Genomic DNA, 17,971 nt, shown 5'->3' on the forward strand with positions numbered 1-17,971 from the left:
CGGGGGATTTTAAAGGCACAAATGGGATGGATAAGTGAGATTTTCCTGTTATGTTCAGGGTTTGGTCCCCATCGTAGAATTCTGCTGAAAGGACGTAGGAAGGGGAGCAAACATGTTGATTGGACGACTGAGGGGTCGGATGGGTTAATGGTCAGCGACAGAGAAATCGGACACCAGGGTCCCTAGTCTTTACTGCCCAGCTGTGGTGGTTCTTTCTTTCTTTCTTCCTTTCTTTCTCTTTTTTTAAGCAGTCACTCCCGTGGACTAGACACTGCCTCGTTTCACGATGTTAGAGGGAGACGGAGGGTTTGACAATAAAGCCTATGTGTGTTACAAGGACAGTCTGTGGTGCTGTGGCTGCAGAGTTTGTTGGGGAGGAAAACTTTAAGCTGGAGGATCTTTTAGCCTTTCATGCTTGGCTCTCTTGGTTCGCTGTAGAGGCGTTGAAGAGGCAGGTGTCCTTGTGGAGAAGGTGACATTTTTTTTTCTTCTGAGACGGTGAATTTCTAATGTCGAGTATGGTGATGGTGAATGAAGGGTTCTTGAGTGAATTGCAGTCCCAGCACCCTCTGTTGATGCCAAGAGTAATCTCAGTGGTGATGATTTGTGAGGGCTGAGGCTTACACTTCAGTGATTAAGAAATCTTCAAGTGTCTGCTGCAGGGAAGCTTAGATTATACTGGACTGCTGAAAGGATGTATTTCAGGGGTTAAATTTGTTTGAGGTTTGTCTTCAGTTCTGGAATTGGTTGAAGGTTAGTCTCTTAAAAAAAAAAAAAGTTGGCCAAAGGGGCCTCTCAGCCTTGTTTCACAGAAGCTGTGATGTAGGAAGGGGGTCAGATTTCTTCATGTTGAGAATAATGTGAAAAAAGTATTTGCTTGGGTCTTTTGGCTCTTGAACTAGAAATAGTTTTGGGTTAAAGGTAGCAGTGGGGTTTGATTCAACTTAATAAATGGGCATTCCTTGAACTGTTTGTCGTAAACTAGATACAACTGCAAGTGTTTCTTTTTTGTCTCCTGTACTTCGTGGAAGGGTCTAATTTGGTTTTGTGTACTAGCATCTGAAATGATTTCCCTCTACTTTTTATCCACATTTTATGCTTTGGGAACAATGGATCTAAGGGGGGGCCTGAATAGAGAGAGAATAAATGGTTTGGAGAGAAAATGCAGGGGTGCTGCTTATAAGAACAGGCATTTAGTTTTGATTTTTGTAGACATTTTGCATTGATTATTTCATTTATTTAATTCACAATGCAGTTTGATTTTTAAGGTGCAAAACTTGAATTTTACATAGTTTATAGTTAACCTCTTCCTCATTTCTTTCTGAGAAAATCTGTAGGATTGTGTCTATTAAGTTGTTTTTTGTGTGGTTTATGCCAAAAGAGTATTTTAGATCTGCATTTTTGGGTAAGTGGTTTTATTGAAAAAAAGTACTTGATGGAACTAATGGTGATTGTTCTACTTAAACTGGGATTATATAGACAATGCATTTTCCTCCCTGTTTTCTGCCAACATTTGTTTTTCTTTCTCCTTCAATTTCAGGGTTTCATTTCTAGAAATCTGGGCTGGAAACAGAAGCAGCAGTTTGTATAATCCTAAGAACTTGCTTATGCCAGGAGACTGTAAGGGTAGCATGAAGTGGGTGTGGTATAAAGATACTGCGACTACTTAAGACAGTTTAACTGTTGAGGGAGTCTAGGGTCAAACTTTAAATTTTGTCGAATTTCCTGTTTTCTGTGTATGTGTTAATCTTTTGGTGGGCAGAGGATTGGGCTGCTATGGTGCTGACTGGTAAATGTTGTGAAAATGTTGGCAAAATTTCATGCTTTTACTCTATAGGGAAGGGCGGTAAACAAGCCTAAATAATTTAAAGATGTTGTTCCCAGGATGGAATGTTCTCTTCATGTACTCTTGATCCTGCTAATCCAGTGATTGGTCTTTACCAGGACTAAATGTTGAGTAAGTAATGAGGGAGGTGTAGACGTGCTGAAAGGTGGAGTGGGGAAGAAAGGATATTGGACGTTCCTTGAAAAATCTTTTCTCTATTGGACTGTATGTCAGAATAAGATTTATCATTGGTTTTTAAAGGACATTTTAGCCCTCTCTTCTCTGTTGTCATCAATTTTACATACCTTCTGTTAGGGAGATACTACCTCTGCTCCTTACTTTAGTTTGTCTTTATTTCCCTATCCCCCAGGGGCTCCACGTTGTTTGAATATGTTACATATTTTTTGAAGTTGGTTGGTCTTAAACCGTATGGCCTAAAATAGGTTTCATTTTAGGGCAAGTATGGGAGGTCAACATGCACACACACCACTGAGTAGAATCCCCTAAGCCATGGGGCTGAGGAGATCCCCAGGTTGTTCATTATTGTCTTGGCAGCGATTTTTACTCTCTACGTGTGATAATCACCGGAGTTCTCAGAGGGCCATGGACTGTTTTCCTGGCAGAGGTCCAAAAACATGTGATGGGCTCCTTTTTACATTATCTGCAAGTACTGGGTGCAGAGGAGAGTGTGGGATTGGGTGAAACACATGTGTTTCATGAGTTGACTGACAGAACACTGTATCCAGTCTGGGCTGCAGAACCATACGGATTTCTCCCAACCTTGTACAACTTTCTTATGATTTGGACAGACTAGGCTGTAGGAAAGGACTTCTTTATTGCTTCTCTCCCAGGTTAACTAGCTTAGCCCTTGGTCACTGAGGATGGATCTTGTGGTCTCTGACCTCTTTTCTTACTATTGGAGGTGAGATCTAGTCATTTCAAGCCTTCCCTTCTCCCTTCTTATTTTAGTTAGACTTTGTGCCTCTCTCTCAACATATGGGGTCAGAGGTCATAAAATGGCCTAATGGCAGCAGCATACCATTCCTGGTTGCTTAGTTTAAGGAGGAGGTGCAGGTTTTTTCCTATAGTTTAATTCTGGATGATGTTTTGTGGGTGTACAGTATTTGGATTAACACAGAAATGATTATATTTCTGCAAGATACATGGTTGAATAAGGAGAATTATTACAAAACACTGACACCAACATTTAAGTCCAGTTCTAGAAGTGCAAGAGGAGTGGGTTGTTGTATCCATGCTTCCTCCATTCTGCCATCTGCAACACAGTATTTTTGAGGCTCTTTGAAATGACAGGCTTTTAGAAAAGCTCAGTATAGTTATCATATTCCAAAGATAAATAGTTTATGCCAAAACAAAGGCTATAGTCACTGGAGGAGTTGTAGAAGACTTCAAATTAATCAGTCTAGTCACCCTCATTTTAGATATATTTTGATTTAACTCTCCTTTTGGTGGCAGGGAGGTGGGGTAGGAGAGAGATTGGGCTTTACTTAGAAGTCCTGGACCTGACTGTTGGAAACAGACAGACCAGACCCATAACAATGGGTGCAAAATAGATGCAAGCACAGAAGCAATATATACCTATTAACAGGACCAGAATTCTGATAACACCGGCAGCAGATTATCCAGTGTTTCCAGAGTGATACTTCATTTTTGCCTTTTGGCTTGTAATTTTGAGGCAGTTTTTAAGCTTCTTGTGGGGCTGGATGTTTGACTTCAGGCAGGGGATGGTGTCCTGGCTCTTCTACTTGATAGATGTAACCTTGGGCTAGTTTTTTAACCACACTGCAGGTTTTCATGCTTAAAATTGGAATAATGTACTTACCCTCATATTGTTGTGAGCTTTAAATTAACTTATTATATTAAATGAAAAGATATGTCTAGCATAGTGATTGGCACATAGTAAAACTTTAATCATGTTTTCTACATTTCTATAACCTAAACACATCACTATCTAATCTGTCACCAAATTATCTGATTCTTTTCCTTGCAGTTTCTTGGATTTCCCCCTTTATTTCTGCTTCTACAATCTGGTCCTCCTGTCATTTTATACTTGGAGTAACTAGCGTCACATCAACTTTGTGGGCTTGAGTTTCTTTATCTTTAAATGAACATATTGTTCTGATTTCAATTTCTTTTTGTGCTGAAATTCTATGATTTGCAGGTTTATTGCCTGCATGCATTTGCCTCTCTAATTCACCCTACGTAGAAATACTGAAAAATTCTTTTCTGAAATATTTTTTGATGGTATTGTTTTTAGTGGAGACTCTCTGTGGACAAATTTATCACATGTAAATCACTTAAACTGTTCTTGTATTTCTCATTCCAGAAAATTTGCTTTTAAATTGTAAAGTGCTACAAGTGAAGAAAGCATTATAATCACCTGTAGATATCTTGCTTCTTTGATTTTACATGTTTTGTTTCTTTATTTAAATTGCATTTCCTTTTGCTTTATTGTTTGACCTTCAAAAACAGTCAAAGCCAGTGTGTTCTCTAGAAAGCTTGATTTTTATCATACTCTCTTAGCATCAGTTATTCAGTTTGTTCTGTATAATAAATTTTTGTCTTCCTTTTGTTCTTTTTTTTTTTTGAAAGAAATTCTCTTATTATTGTATGTTGAATTAGGTTTTCCTAATTAGGTTAGAAAATCCTTGAGATGGCATGAACCACAACATTTTGAGCAAAGGGGTCTTAATAGTAATTTTGGACAACCTCGTTAATATTACAGATAAGACTAAGGCCAGGCAAATTTTAGTAATTTCCATGGGTTACATGGTGTCTTTATTTGGGTAAGAACTCAGGTATTTGGCTCCCAGTCTTCTTTATGAGAGTCACTTTTTATATTTGAAAGTTACTACAAAGTGATTTAAAATTTTAAGAATTTTACTAAGATTTTGAGTAATGTATAAGTTAGGAGGAATGGTGTATTTTTGTTTTTTGGTCAAAAAATGACTTCGAATATTGTAATAAGGTATTAATCAGGAATTAATTAAGGCTGGCTGCTGTCTCAAAAAGTACAAAAGTGCCTGAAGAGAAATGTCTGTTGTTCTTGTATGGCCCTCATTCAGAGTCAGCAAATATTTACCCATTACTGTCTCCGAGACACACTGCACCCAGGTACTGTGCTTTCTCTACATGCTACATTTTATAAAGGAGGAAAGAAGGCTCAGGGAAGTTAAATGGCTGGTGTAAGATTGCACAGCTTGGAGGTATTAGGGATGACATTTAAGTACAGGTCTTCTGACCTGAAATCACAAGCATACCTCTAAATTGGCTTCTTTCCAAGCATGTTGGCCATACTTGGCCACGTTGTAGCCCTGAATTACTTTCTGGACTCCTCTCAGTTGTCTACATGTGCAGGAGAGACTCTTGCAATCTTCATTGCTTTCTGATGGTCCAGGAGCCATATATACTAGTTACTTAATGAAAGTATCACTTTAAGATTTTCATGCTGTTTCTAATCTCACCTTTGTACTTTAGTAATGTTGATTCTTTGGTACTTCTGTCTGCGTTAAATTTATCTTTGAATGATTGGTTTGGATTCTTAGCAATAAAATTCTGCCTCTCAAGTTTTGTTTGTATTTAAGTAGCTAAAGCTTAGGGTATTTTTTTCATGTGGAATAAATTGCTTGGTCATTCTCTGTGTTTCCACTTATATTTTAAATGGTTGATCTTACTCTGATAGCATTAATATGTTACATCTTACATTTGGTTTGCCTATGTGGTTGAAATATTTACATACTTTTATTATCAAGCTTGGATTTGATTGTTTAACAGTAGATGTTCTGTTGTGAGTATGTGTGTGTATATATACAGATATCACACCATATTTGACCAGACAGTTGAAGGATGAAATGTCTTTGCCTTTTGAAAGCACCTGTATATGTAATACTGGCTTTCCTTTGCTGAATTTGTTTGGAGGAAACCAGGGAAAAGACATTTGTTCTGCAGAGTCTTAAGTCTTACTAGCCTCTCCATTCCACATGGTACAGGAAGTCTTTAATTGAATTTCTAAGCAGCCACTCATTCATTCAACACATAGTTATATGAGTACCTACTTTGTTCAAGGTGCTGTGTTGTTAAAAGATAGGGAAGTTAAATGATAAGATATAGATCCTGTTCTTAAAGAGATTATGACCTCAGAGGGGTGATAAGATGAGCACACAAATACCTATATTACTAATTAAATGTGATGAGCACTATGAGAGGTACTGAAATAGTACTTTGAGGATTCAGGAAAGGGAGCAAATATTTTAGCTTGAAAGGGATCAGGATGGGTTTTGTGGAGGGCTTGGTGGTGGACAGGAACGTTGAAGGCAGTGGATGATTTTTGTATGAGTAAGGGGGAGGAGAGCAGTATATTCAGGAAGATTAAATAGCAAAGATGAAAGGACAGAAAAGTTTGGGGTTATTTTGGGAGTAATGAAGAGGGGAAAGTGCAAGGAGGAGTGTGGCACCAGCCGAGGAGGGTGAGGGAACCAGATGTTCTAGGTGCAGTTGTAAGATGTTGAAGGATTTTAACGGAGGAAGGTGGCAGGGAACAGTGAAGTATGTGGAACTGGATGAAAGTGAGAAGTGCCAGTTTTCCAAATTTATGTGGATCTTTTTTTGGCAGGTTTTACACCCCAAATTTTATATTTTCATAGTTTTTGAAATGATTCCATATGTAAGGCTTACCACACTGGGAACTTACTCATTTTTATGTATATTTGAGAACAGACTTCTTTTTTTTTTGATAGGAGTTAGTACAAAATCTTTTTTTTACTGGCTTATACTTTTTTTTTTTTTTAAGCTGTAGCAGTTTCTTTAAACAGTGTGTTATCATTTGGTGCTCTTAAGATGATGCAGCGGACTTGTTTTTCAAGTGTAAAAATGTCATCTCCTTATGTAAATACATGTCACTATAAGTTAGATTGGTCATGCAAGTTGAAAGCCCCTGGCTCTCAATATAGTTCATGATTTATTTACTGATTTATTTATGTCCTGTAATGTTCCAAAAAGGATTTAAGGGAGGATATGTCATGAAGAGTCTTGGACCTTGTTCCAGCCCTATTATTTGACTGAACTGCTGGGCAACATGACACTGAGGGAACAGTGTTGAAGACAACTGGTGTCACAGAATGTGCTGCAGTTGTGTCTTTTGCCAAACTGGTAATACTTCAGAGATGAATACAGTGTAATTAGAGTACATTTAAAGATAACTCATTTAAACTTTGGTAGCATGCAAGGGAATTTGGTTGGTATGCACTAATCGGAGAGCTTTGACTCTTGGGAACCCAGGCACATTTAGAGCAGTAGTCTCTACAGTAGAGTTTACATAAAATTATCTGGGAAATGGGAGAAATATTAGAGATCTTTTAAGGAAGTTTATTTACTTTCAATCTGCTATGATATTTTATAGTTTATAGGGGTCTGAATAATTGGATTTTTAGACTTGTTATTTTAAATTTTTGGGGGGGGAAGGAATTTGGTCAGTCGGTCTGTCTATTATCTATCTATCTATCTATCTATCTATCTATCTATCTGTCTGTCTGTCTGTCTATTTTAATGGAGGTACTGGAGATTGAACCCAGGACCTGGTGCTAAGCACACACTCTATCACTGAGCTACACCCTCCCCGACCTTAAGTAGTAGACTCTTAATATACCTTATATTGCAGTAGGGAATCACCATGCAGATCTTTTGTAAAATATTTCATGTAGGTTGACTGGTTATCTTAAGGCAAAGGACTTAAGAATTGTCTAATTTAAAGACGACTTACTAATTTTTCTTTTGCAAAAACACAGATGTCCCAGATTTGCTGACATTTTCTCTGACAAGTATCTGTGAGTAGTCCCTACTACCTAGCAGCTATTTATGAAAAATAAACACACTTAATCTGTTCTTTCAGGAAACAAAACTCAGTGTTACTGAAAATGAATATTTGGAACTATTGCTATCATTATTGGATTTAATTGCTAAAAACGATGTGTGTTAACTTTAAGAATGTTTTTATATGTACACTTGAACTTGGAAACAATATTTTTAACCTGTATGAAAACCTTGTAAAAGAGGGACTTAAGTGGTTTTGAGTCCATCTACTGAAAATGTAAAAAAGGCAATACTATATGATTAGTTAGTAAGAAAACTGATTGTCATTGGGAAATATGGACATGCACTGTCAATTTCACTGAAAACCGTTGCATAAATGGTGAATGGGATTGAAAATTGAATATCCTGTTTTATTTAGTGTAGCTAGTGATGCAGTTCTTCCCTTTGGTTTTACTCATCTTTGTGAATTATGTTTTTGACTATGATAACCATTAAAACCAAGTAAAATAGTTACTTGTGAAAATGAATTGTATTTAGAATCAGACTTTTGAGTTGCTTTAGTACAAAATGTGAGAGCAAAATTAAAAATCAGTAATGTTCAGTCACATTACTCTCACCAAAAATAGTGGTAGTATTAATAACTATTAGGAAGAACACAAAGCTGTGTCATCAATAGGTAAATTAAATGTTTAAAAATTGCTTATTTTATTATAGTAAATGTCATTCTTTTAAACTTCCATTTTTTGTATGCTTTATAAGGCACATACTTTATTGGTCTAGTGTGCAATGTGTATAAATTGTAATAAATACTCATATATAGCTTCCTATTCAAAACTTTAACTATGGGGTATATGATAAAAATAATTACCACCGTTTTATAACAAGGGTTTTTAATTAAGAACTCTTGGAGTTTATGGATTAAGAGTCTCTAGATAGGCTTGGGGGAGTGTCTGTGAACACTCTGAAATGTATGCAAAATGTATGTATATGCAAAATTCTATGATTCTGTGTATTTCTCTGGGGAGAGAGTCTATAGCTCTAACAAATTCCCAAAAGGGTCCACGACCTCCCCTAAGGTTAAGAACCTCTTTTGTTAAGGAGCAGGACCTCAATAACTCCATTCATCCAGTCTTACCCTCTTGCCAAATTGAATGGATATATCTGATGTCATTACTCAGGCCTGCAGTATGACTGGATTTGCAGTCTGTTTTTCCATTTTGCAATAGATGTGATTGCAGTGCCTTTGGCCTTTACAGATGTTTGAGCTCCTGTCTGTTGCACAACTACCTGGCCTTCATCACTTGGCTGCTTTCATGTATCATTTCTCACCTCTGTCCCCTCAAATCCCAATTAAAAAAGTGGACCTTTCATATGAATGTCGAGATGGAAATGCATATATGTATAGAAGAGCCCAGTATCAATTCGGCTATAGGGAGACCCTGCTGGGTAGGCTGGAATTCACAGTTGCTGTGGTGTTAACCTCTTTCTATAATCTGAATCTCACCTTGAGGTCTGATTTGACATGTGCTACAAACACTTTCCAAGTTCTACCAGCTCTTTAGATATGTTCCTTTTCTCCTCACTGTCATTATTCTAATGTAAGCCTAATGTTTGCGATAGTATCCAATGGTCTCTCTGTCCCCAGTGAGTTCCTGCTTCAGTCTGTCCTAAATTTTGTTTGGGAATGATCATCCTAATTTTTATGTTCATTGTCTTACTTTGCTTAAAAACCTTCAGTGGCTCCTCATTACTGTCAAGATAAAGTTCCCTAGCCTGGCGTTTAAAGCTTTCCAGTGTCTGGCACCAACTTGCTTTTCTGGTCTCATTTTCCGCTAGTTTCCCCCAGCAAACTATTCAAAGTAAAATTGTCGGTTACTGTCCCCTAACCACCCCTTAGGCTTCTCTGTCTCTGCTTTATATATTTCTTTCCTTGGACTGTGCTCCCTTATCCTAGTCTATATCTCTAGAAATTCCACCTATCCTTTAAAGCTCAACTCAGATTCCATCTTGTTTGTTGAGTGTTCAGACTATAGAATTTGAACATAATTCCTTCTATGAACTCTTTTTTTTAAAACATTTTTTATTGATTTATAATCATTTTACAATGTTGTGTCAAATTCCAGTGTTCGGCACAATTTTTCAGTTATTCATGGACATATACACACTCATTGTCACATTTTTTTCTCTGTGAGTTATCATAACATTTTGTGTATATTTCCCTGTGCTATACAGTGTAGTCTATTCTACAGTTTTGAAATCCCAGTCTATCCCTTCCCACCCTCCACCCCCCTGGTAACCACAAGTCTGTATTCTCTGTGAGTCTATTTCTGTCCTTTATTTACACTTTGTTTTTGTTTGTTTGTTTGTTTTTGTTTTTGTTTTTTAGATTCCACATATGAGCGATCTCATATGGTATTTTTCTTTCTCTTTCTGGCTTACTTCACTTAGAATGACATTCTCCAGGAACATCCATGTTGCTGCAAATGGCATTATGTTGTCGGTTTTTATGGCTGAGTAGTATTCCATTGTATAAATATACCACATCTTCTTTATCCAGTCACCTGTTGATGGACATTTAGGCTGTTTCCATGTTTTGGCTATTGCAAATAGTGCTGCTATGAACATTGGGGTGCAGGTGTCATCCTGAAGTAGATTTCCTTCTGGATACAAGCCCAGGAGTGGGATTCCTGGGTCATATGGTAAGTCTATTCCTAGTCTTTTGAGGAATCTCCACACTGTTTTCCACAGTGGCTGCACCAAACTGCATTCCCACCAGCAGTGTAGGAGGGTTCCCCTTTCTCCACAGCCTCTCCAGCATTTGTCATTTGTGGATTTTTGAATGACGGCCATTCTGACTGGTGTGAGGTGGTACCTCATTGTAGTTTTGATTTGCATTTCTCTGATAATTAGTGATATTGAGCATTTTTTCATGTGCTTTTTGAACATTTGTATGTCTTCCTTGGAGAATTGCTTGTTTAGGTCTTCTGCCCATTTTTGGATTGGGTTGTTTATTTTTTTCTTATTGAGTTGTATGAGCTGCTTATATATTCTGGAGATCAAGCCTTTGTCGGTTTCACTTGCAAAAATTTTCTCCCATTCCGTAGGTTTTCTTCTTGTTTTATTTCTGGTTTCCTTTGCTGTGCAGAAGCTTGTAAGTTTCACTAGGTCCCATTTGTTTATTCTTGCTCTATGAACTCTTAATATTTATTTTCCTTATTATTCGTTTGACACTTTATATTGCCTTGGACTGTGTGAAATTTTTTGTTTTCATGTGTCCTGTCTCCCAAATTAGGGTATGAGAACAGCAGAGGAGGATCATGTTTTGTATTCTGTCCTCTGCCATGTCTTATGCATGTAGATATTAAAATATTTCATGTCATGTTGATTAAATCATAATAGTACTTATTAAATTCTTATTCATGTACTTAGAGAAATAGGTCCTTTTTTGTATGTGTGCCTGGAATACTCATGCATAATATCTAGGGATTCTCTCTACTGTTTTCAGGGTATTTGGGAATTTGAATTGGAAGTCAAGCATTGCTTGGGAGCATGTAGTCCTGCATCATAAGAAGTTGACTGTTAAGGGCTATGTTCAGAAGTCTGGGGTAGCCTGGTGAATCATTGTTGTCTAGTGTAGAGCTCCATTTGCCATGGATAGCAGAAATCCTCGTGTCCCTTTGTCTCTTTACTTAGGCATGCTGGAGACACAAATTCCTAATGTTTTGAGGAGGACTACAATTCTGTTTTAATTTTTCAACTCTTTCTTCTTAATAAAAAATAAAGTTTTATTGAGTACTTGTTTGAATGGTTAATAGGGGGCACCATGAAGTTATTATATTTTAGGATTCCTGCCCTTCAAGGAGATTATCCCTATAGGGAGTCTCATTTGCTTTCAGTCGTGCATGAATTGATGATGGGAGTATACAACTAACTAGCTTACTTAGTTGCTAACTGAGATATGTGGAAGCTACTCTAGCACTTACTATTTTTAGCAGTCACTTGAAACTTATGTACTATCATATATACTTGTTTTGATAGGTGTCTTTCCCACCAACCACATTGTAAATTGTAGAATGTAGAGGCCGTTTATTTTACGAGTTATGTGCCAGATCTACAGCGTTTTCATAGTTCTTCACCCACAGTATACATACATAAGTGTGTTACTGATGATGTCAGGAGCATGGTCTGGGTAGGCTTCCTGGAGGAAGTGGAATTTCAGTTTGACTTCTAGGATATGAAATGATGCTTCTAGCATCATCTCATTGAATATGAAAAAAGGGTTCTGTGTTTAAAATGGGACTGTATATATGTTTGGTGCATTATCTGAACACAGAGCCTCTTTGGTTACTATGCCTTTGGCTCTAAAGTGATTCATATCACTTCCTCATATACCACATTGGCCAAAAGTAGTCACAGGGCTTACCGTAAAATCCTGGTATTAATCTCTCTGAAGAAAGAAATGTGGGCAAGAAATGAATATTTGGTCAGCAGTTAATGTTTTTGCCTCCCTATGGCAGAATTAGCTTTCTTCAGAGATTAATACCAGAATTGGTAGGCCCTGCTTGGAATCACTGAAGTAAAGAAAAATTGTGTTTGTGTGTCAGTCTTAAATGGGAATTTTATCATTAAATTTACTTGTGAAAAGAACTTGTAGTATTGAATGATAGCCCTCAAGACAATTAAAGGAGAAATTTTACTAATGTCTCTACTTTAGGGGTAGTTATGACCTATTTTAGTTTAGATGATTTTCTACCATCTTTAGACTAGGCATTTGAAACAGGTAGAAGGGATTATTTGGCTTCAGTAAAACTGATCTGGAATTTTTCTACATACACTGTTAAGATTATATGCTGAGGAAAGTGAGGGAGGGTTTAAAGAGCTTTCAGATACTATTGGAGGCCATTTACTGTCTGGAGATTTCATAAAATATCTTCTTATAGACGCTGAAGTTTTTTTCCCTCTCTCTTTTTTCCCTCAATCAACATAGTATTGCTAAGTAATTAAAATCTGTTTTCTCAATTTTTACTTTGTATTTTAATGCTTGGTTTGATAAGGACTGTTGAGTAGTGGTTAAAATATTGGCCAAGTATGCAGGACTAAGAAGCCCAGATCCTTATTTATTCATGAGGCTTATTTTTCTCCCAGTTTAATTCTAAAGTTGTCAACCCTGAAATTTTTAGACCTTGGGCTTTCTTTCTAATTTCATTCCAAATACTGATTGCATTTCAAATAAGAAATTCAAAAGAATGGGAGTAAATACATAGAGTTAAAAGGTGAAAGTCTCCGTAATGAATTTTATGGTAGCTGTTAATTTAGGCTGTTTAGTATTCCCTCCTTCCCCCGTTTTCAGGTAGCATTATCACCTCTTGGCCTATAGGCGTGTCACCTAGGCTTGGTCTGTCATAATGCTCCATTTCTTTGGGCACAGTGATTGCTTCAGGATGGCCATATGACCAGAGCAGGTTCAGATCCCTTCCTCGAGATTGAAAAACAGATGTTGGATGAGGGACAGACTCATTCCTTTGGATTTGCTAAGCTGCGATAGAGGGTGCCTGGCCAAGTGAAGGAAGCCGATGTACCATAGGAAAGAATGAGGCCAACACACAGAGTGAAGCAGAGCTGACAGACAGATAGACTCTCTGTCACACACAGACACACTCACGAATGTACAATCACACACATTCTCACACGCTCGCATGTGTGAGCACGGGGAGTCATTGGAGCCTCTGGATCCACTGGAACCTTAAAGTAGATCCACTCCTATTTCCCAGTTAAATGAGCCACTCAGTTGCCTAACTTGCTTGTGCTAGTTTCAGTTGGATTTCTGCCTCTTGGAACTGAAAGAGTCCTGACCAATTCAGACTCTTGTTAGCAGCTATCCCTCTCTTTCTCTCCCATTGATACCCACAGGATCATACTTTCTGAGTTATTATAGACTTTTAAAAACTTAGTATCATGGGAATCTTTCTATGTTAGGATATGAAGGAACCATTTTATCTTTGCATAAAATGCTGTATAGCATTACATTAGATGTATATTCTGTAATTTATTTAACCATCTCTCTTGATGGATGTTTAGAAAATGGTCATAGTTTTTTGCAGTTCCAAGCTATGTTTTGGTAAACGTCTTTGTTTGTACTTGTTTTTGTACATAAATGAGAACATGAGGAATTAATGGTTATGCACATTAAAAAACTGTTGTCCTTTCAAAATGTTACTCCAAAGGCTATATCAGTTTACTCTTTTACCAAGAGTATATGATAGTTGCTGCTTTCCCCTACCTTTATTACCTCTGGATATTATCAATCATTTCTATTTTGGGCCTGAGGGGTGAAATGGTATAGCAGCATTGTTGTAATTGGAAGTTCTCTTACTATTGATAAAGTTGATCATCTTATCAAATGTTTATCATATATTGGATTCTTTCCCCTAAGGCTCTCTTCATATTTTTTCACTTTCCTTTGGGGCTGTTTGTCTTTTTCAGTTGACTCCTAGCCATAAAATGCTTATGATGTAGTTGTTTTTACACTAACTAGGGATGGCCTTGGTAGACAGCTGACACTGCTACTTAGCTATTTCAAAAAGAACCCATATCATGTATGTATATAGATATCTTTATAGATATCTTTGGGTATTTAATTGGTTTATACCTAGTAACTTTATCTGCCCAGTTAATTTGTTTAGCTCAGGGGTACATGTCTCAGTTGGATGATCTATGGGTGCATAATTGAGGTAATTTTATGGCTGAGATAAAAGTTGAGAAATTCTTAGTCGGAGAATTTTCCAGGTTTAAATCATTGTGACAACATAGAATTTTGGAACTTAATTAACCATTGGTGCTGAATCAGAACCACTTCCAGAAGAAGATTTTGGCCTATAAGAAGATATTTTTTGGGCTTACCCCCATAGAGAGGTGGGTCGGCTGCATACTTAGATGTCTTTAGTGGTTAGATTCCTTGATTTTCATAAGAGCATATTAACCTGACTGTGCACTTAATTTTCTATGAAAGTGTATAGTTTACCTATAATTGGCAATGTAGAATAGCTTCACTCCAACTGTACATTCACTTACATCACTGCCCAATTCTTATAAAAAACCTAGTAGTCAGAAACAGCACCCTTTGAGAATTGCTTAAATAATACACATTCAATCCATTGCTTTAGAAACAATCAGTTTTTACTTGGATCAAGCCAGAATACCGGAGAACTACATATATTGATTGCATTGTTTTAGTCTGGGGTAGAATTACTTTTACAGAATTGTTATTTGGTATAATGCAATCAACCTTTATCGAGGGCCATTAAAACCAACAGCTTTATAAAATTTACTATTCCTCTTATTGTAGAATTCTTGTGAGGATATTTATCTCCTTTATCTCAGTGCCCTTGTTGATGTTGTAACTACTGCTACTATTAATAGTATTAGCTACTGATCTGGAGCACTAGAACTGAACACAAAATGAGCTTTCACCCAAAGGGAGACAACATTACAGATGAGGGGTGATGTAATGATTAAGACTCTGGAGCCAGATTTCCTGGGCTTGAATTCTGGCTCTGCTACTCCCTAGTTGTGTGTTATTTAACCTCTTGGCACCTCAGTTTTCTCATCTATAAAGTGGGGGTAGTAATTGTACCTATCTACTGGCACAAAAACTGATGTATAGATCTATGGAACAGGATAGAAAGCCCAGAAATAAACCCATATACTTATGGTCAATTAATCTATGACTAAAGAGGTAAGAATATACAATGGGGAAAAGACTTCAGTAAGTGGTGATGGGAAAACTGGACAGTTACATGCAAAAGAATGAAATTAGAACATTCTCTAACACTATATACAAAAATTACCCCAAATGGATTAAACAGCTAAATATAAGGCCAGATACTCTAAAACTCCTAGAGGAAAACATAGGCAAAACACTCTTTCACATCAATTGCAACAATATTTTTTTGAATCTGTCTCCTATAGTAATGGAAATAAAAATAGAAATAAACAAATGGGGCCTAATTAAACTTCAAAGCTTTTGCACTGCAAAGGAAACCATGAACAAAATGAAAAGACACCCTACTGAATGGGAGAAGATACTTGCAAACAATGATACTGACAAGGGATTAATTTTCAAAATACACAGACAACTTGTATAGCTTATTATAAAAAAAAAACCCAATAAAAAAATGGGCATAATACCTAAACAGACATTTCTCCAAAGAAGACGTACAGATGGCCAAGAGGCACATGAAAAGATGCTCAGTATCACTAATTATCAGAGAAATGCAAATCAAAACTACAATGAGGTATCACCTTATACCGGTCAGAATGGCTGTTACTAAAAGTTTACAAATAATAAATTTTGGAGAGGGTGTAGAGAAAAAAGAACCCTCCTACATTGTTGGTAGAAATGAAAATTGGTGTAGCCACTATGGAGAACTATGGAGGTTCCTTAAAAAACTAAAGATCGAGGGGAGGGTATAGCTCAGTGGTAGAGCATTTGCTTAGCATGCACAAGGTCCTGGATTCAACCCCCAGTACCTCCATTAAAATAAATAGATAGATAGATAGATAGATCGAAACCCCCACCAAAAAAAACCAAACTAGAAATAGAGTTACTAAATGATCCAGTAATCCCACTCATATGATATTTCTCTCTAGCTCAGCCAGATGTGCAGCCCTTCCCTTGCAACTGTATTGGACTTGTGGCATCTAGTTTGGGTGGTATAAACTTACCTCTCTGACTTTATCTTACTTTCCTCCTTCATTTTTGGCCCCATTTTTGTTGCTTCTTTTTATTTCTAATGCACTCTTTGAGTTGTCTCAAATCTTTTTTAGAATAATATAGAAATAAAAATAATTTTCATTACAGCATGTGCCCATGTTGAAATTTCAAATTAATTTTCATTTAATTTACCATAAGCTGATTGTTTCTTGATGACAAGGAGGTGCTATAATTTTCATTAAGATAGCTCAAATCACATCATAGGATGAGTTACTTCTGGGAAGTTTCCTGTTGACAGCTAGTCCTTTCTTTTAAGCTTCAATTACAAAAGTGTTCCTTCCTGACTTTTCTTGTTTGTTTTTTCCCTTGACCTTTGCTCCAGCCTTCTCTTGTAGATTTGGCGATGGGGTTGGGGGGTGGTGGTGGTGAAGATCACTTTAAGAACTTGTAAACCTGTAGTGTTTAAAAATACTCTTCAAAATCAGACTTTTATCATAGCTATGGCATAGGCAGAGTAAATGCTACATGTGTTGTTATTCCCTTTCTTATAAAAAGCAGAATGACAGTTTATTGATTTACAAGAGAAAAAAGGAAATGTCCCAAAGCCTAAAATATTCCCATATATTTTGGTTATGTCACTAACATATTTTCTTTCCGAAGCAGAGATGTACAGGGGGGCTGATGTTACTGCCTTTTTTGGGGGGGGGGGGATTTTTTTTGACATCAAGATAGATTGAAATGTCTTTTTAGTCTTTTTTTTAATTTGTAGATTCCTTCTCTCTCTCTTTTTTTCCTTTTAAATTGTCTTTTGAAGAACCTTGGTGACTTCTGTAGAATTTCTTACAGTCTGGATATCTGTTTAGTTTAACATGTTTCTCTACCCTCTATATATCCTATAAATTGGTAATTTGATGTAGAAGCTTGATTAAGGTTTAATGGCAGGGGGCAAGATGACTTTATAAATGGTATTATGAGACACATAATAATGTTGAGGTGTGTTTTTATAGTGTTATCAGCTGTGAGTATTGCTACTGGCTTTTGATTCTTAAAATCCTAAAGTGATCACCATGGTGTCTGGATGTGAAAGGGGAAGCATTGCATAGAAATTGTGGCACTACTCTGTACAGATAGGCCTCCTGGTGATCATCTGAGAATGAAGCAGTGTTGTGTAGATTCAAACAAGACCTCGGTTTCAGTCTTGGCTTCCTTGTTTAGGAGCTGTTTGATCTTTCAGAGTTAACAAGAGCAACAACAATAGCAGCAGCTACTATTCACTTAGTGCTTATTTTACACCAGGTTCTGTGAGAAGTGCTTTATATACTTTGTGTAATCTGATCCTCATAACAACCCTGTAAGCCAGGTATCTTTATTTTGCAGTTCACACTGCTGAGAAGTAATGAAGTAGGGATTCAAGCCCTGCGTGACTCAAATCTTGTACTTAGTTGCTTTGTTCTCCAGTATCTGTAAAATGGGATATAAATATAGCTGCCTTATCTATCTTGTAGGGTTGATGAGATATTGTGTGTGGAGGTGTCTTGAAAAATATTATAGATGTTAACATGCGAAATGTACTGAGCTGACAATACACACGGAAAGGTGGATAGTGG

General features: G+C 36.9%; 1 protein-coding gene across 6 annotated transcripts in view; it reads left to right on the forward strand.

The window, feature by feature from the left end:
* The window catches only part of NCOA1 (nuclear receptor coactivator 1), a 212,366-nt gene that overhangs the window by 947 nt on the left and 193,448 nt on the right, over nucleotides 1–17,971 (forward strand). The gene's annotated exons all lie outside the window — the stretch shown is intronic.

This window comes from Camelus bactrianus, chromosome 15, assembly GCF_048773025.1.
Source record: "Camelus bactrianus isolate YW-2024 breed Bactrian camel chromosome 15, ASM4877302v1, whole genome shotgun sequence".
Lineage (NCBI taxonomy): Eukaryota > Metazoa > Chordata > Mammalia > Artiodactyla > Camelidae > Camelus > Camelus bactrianus.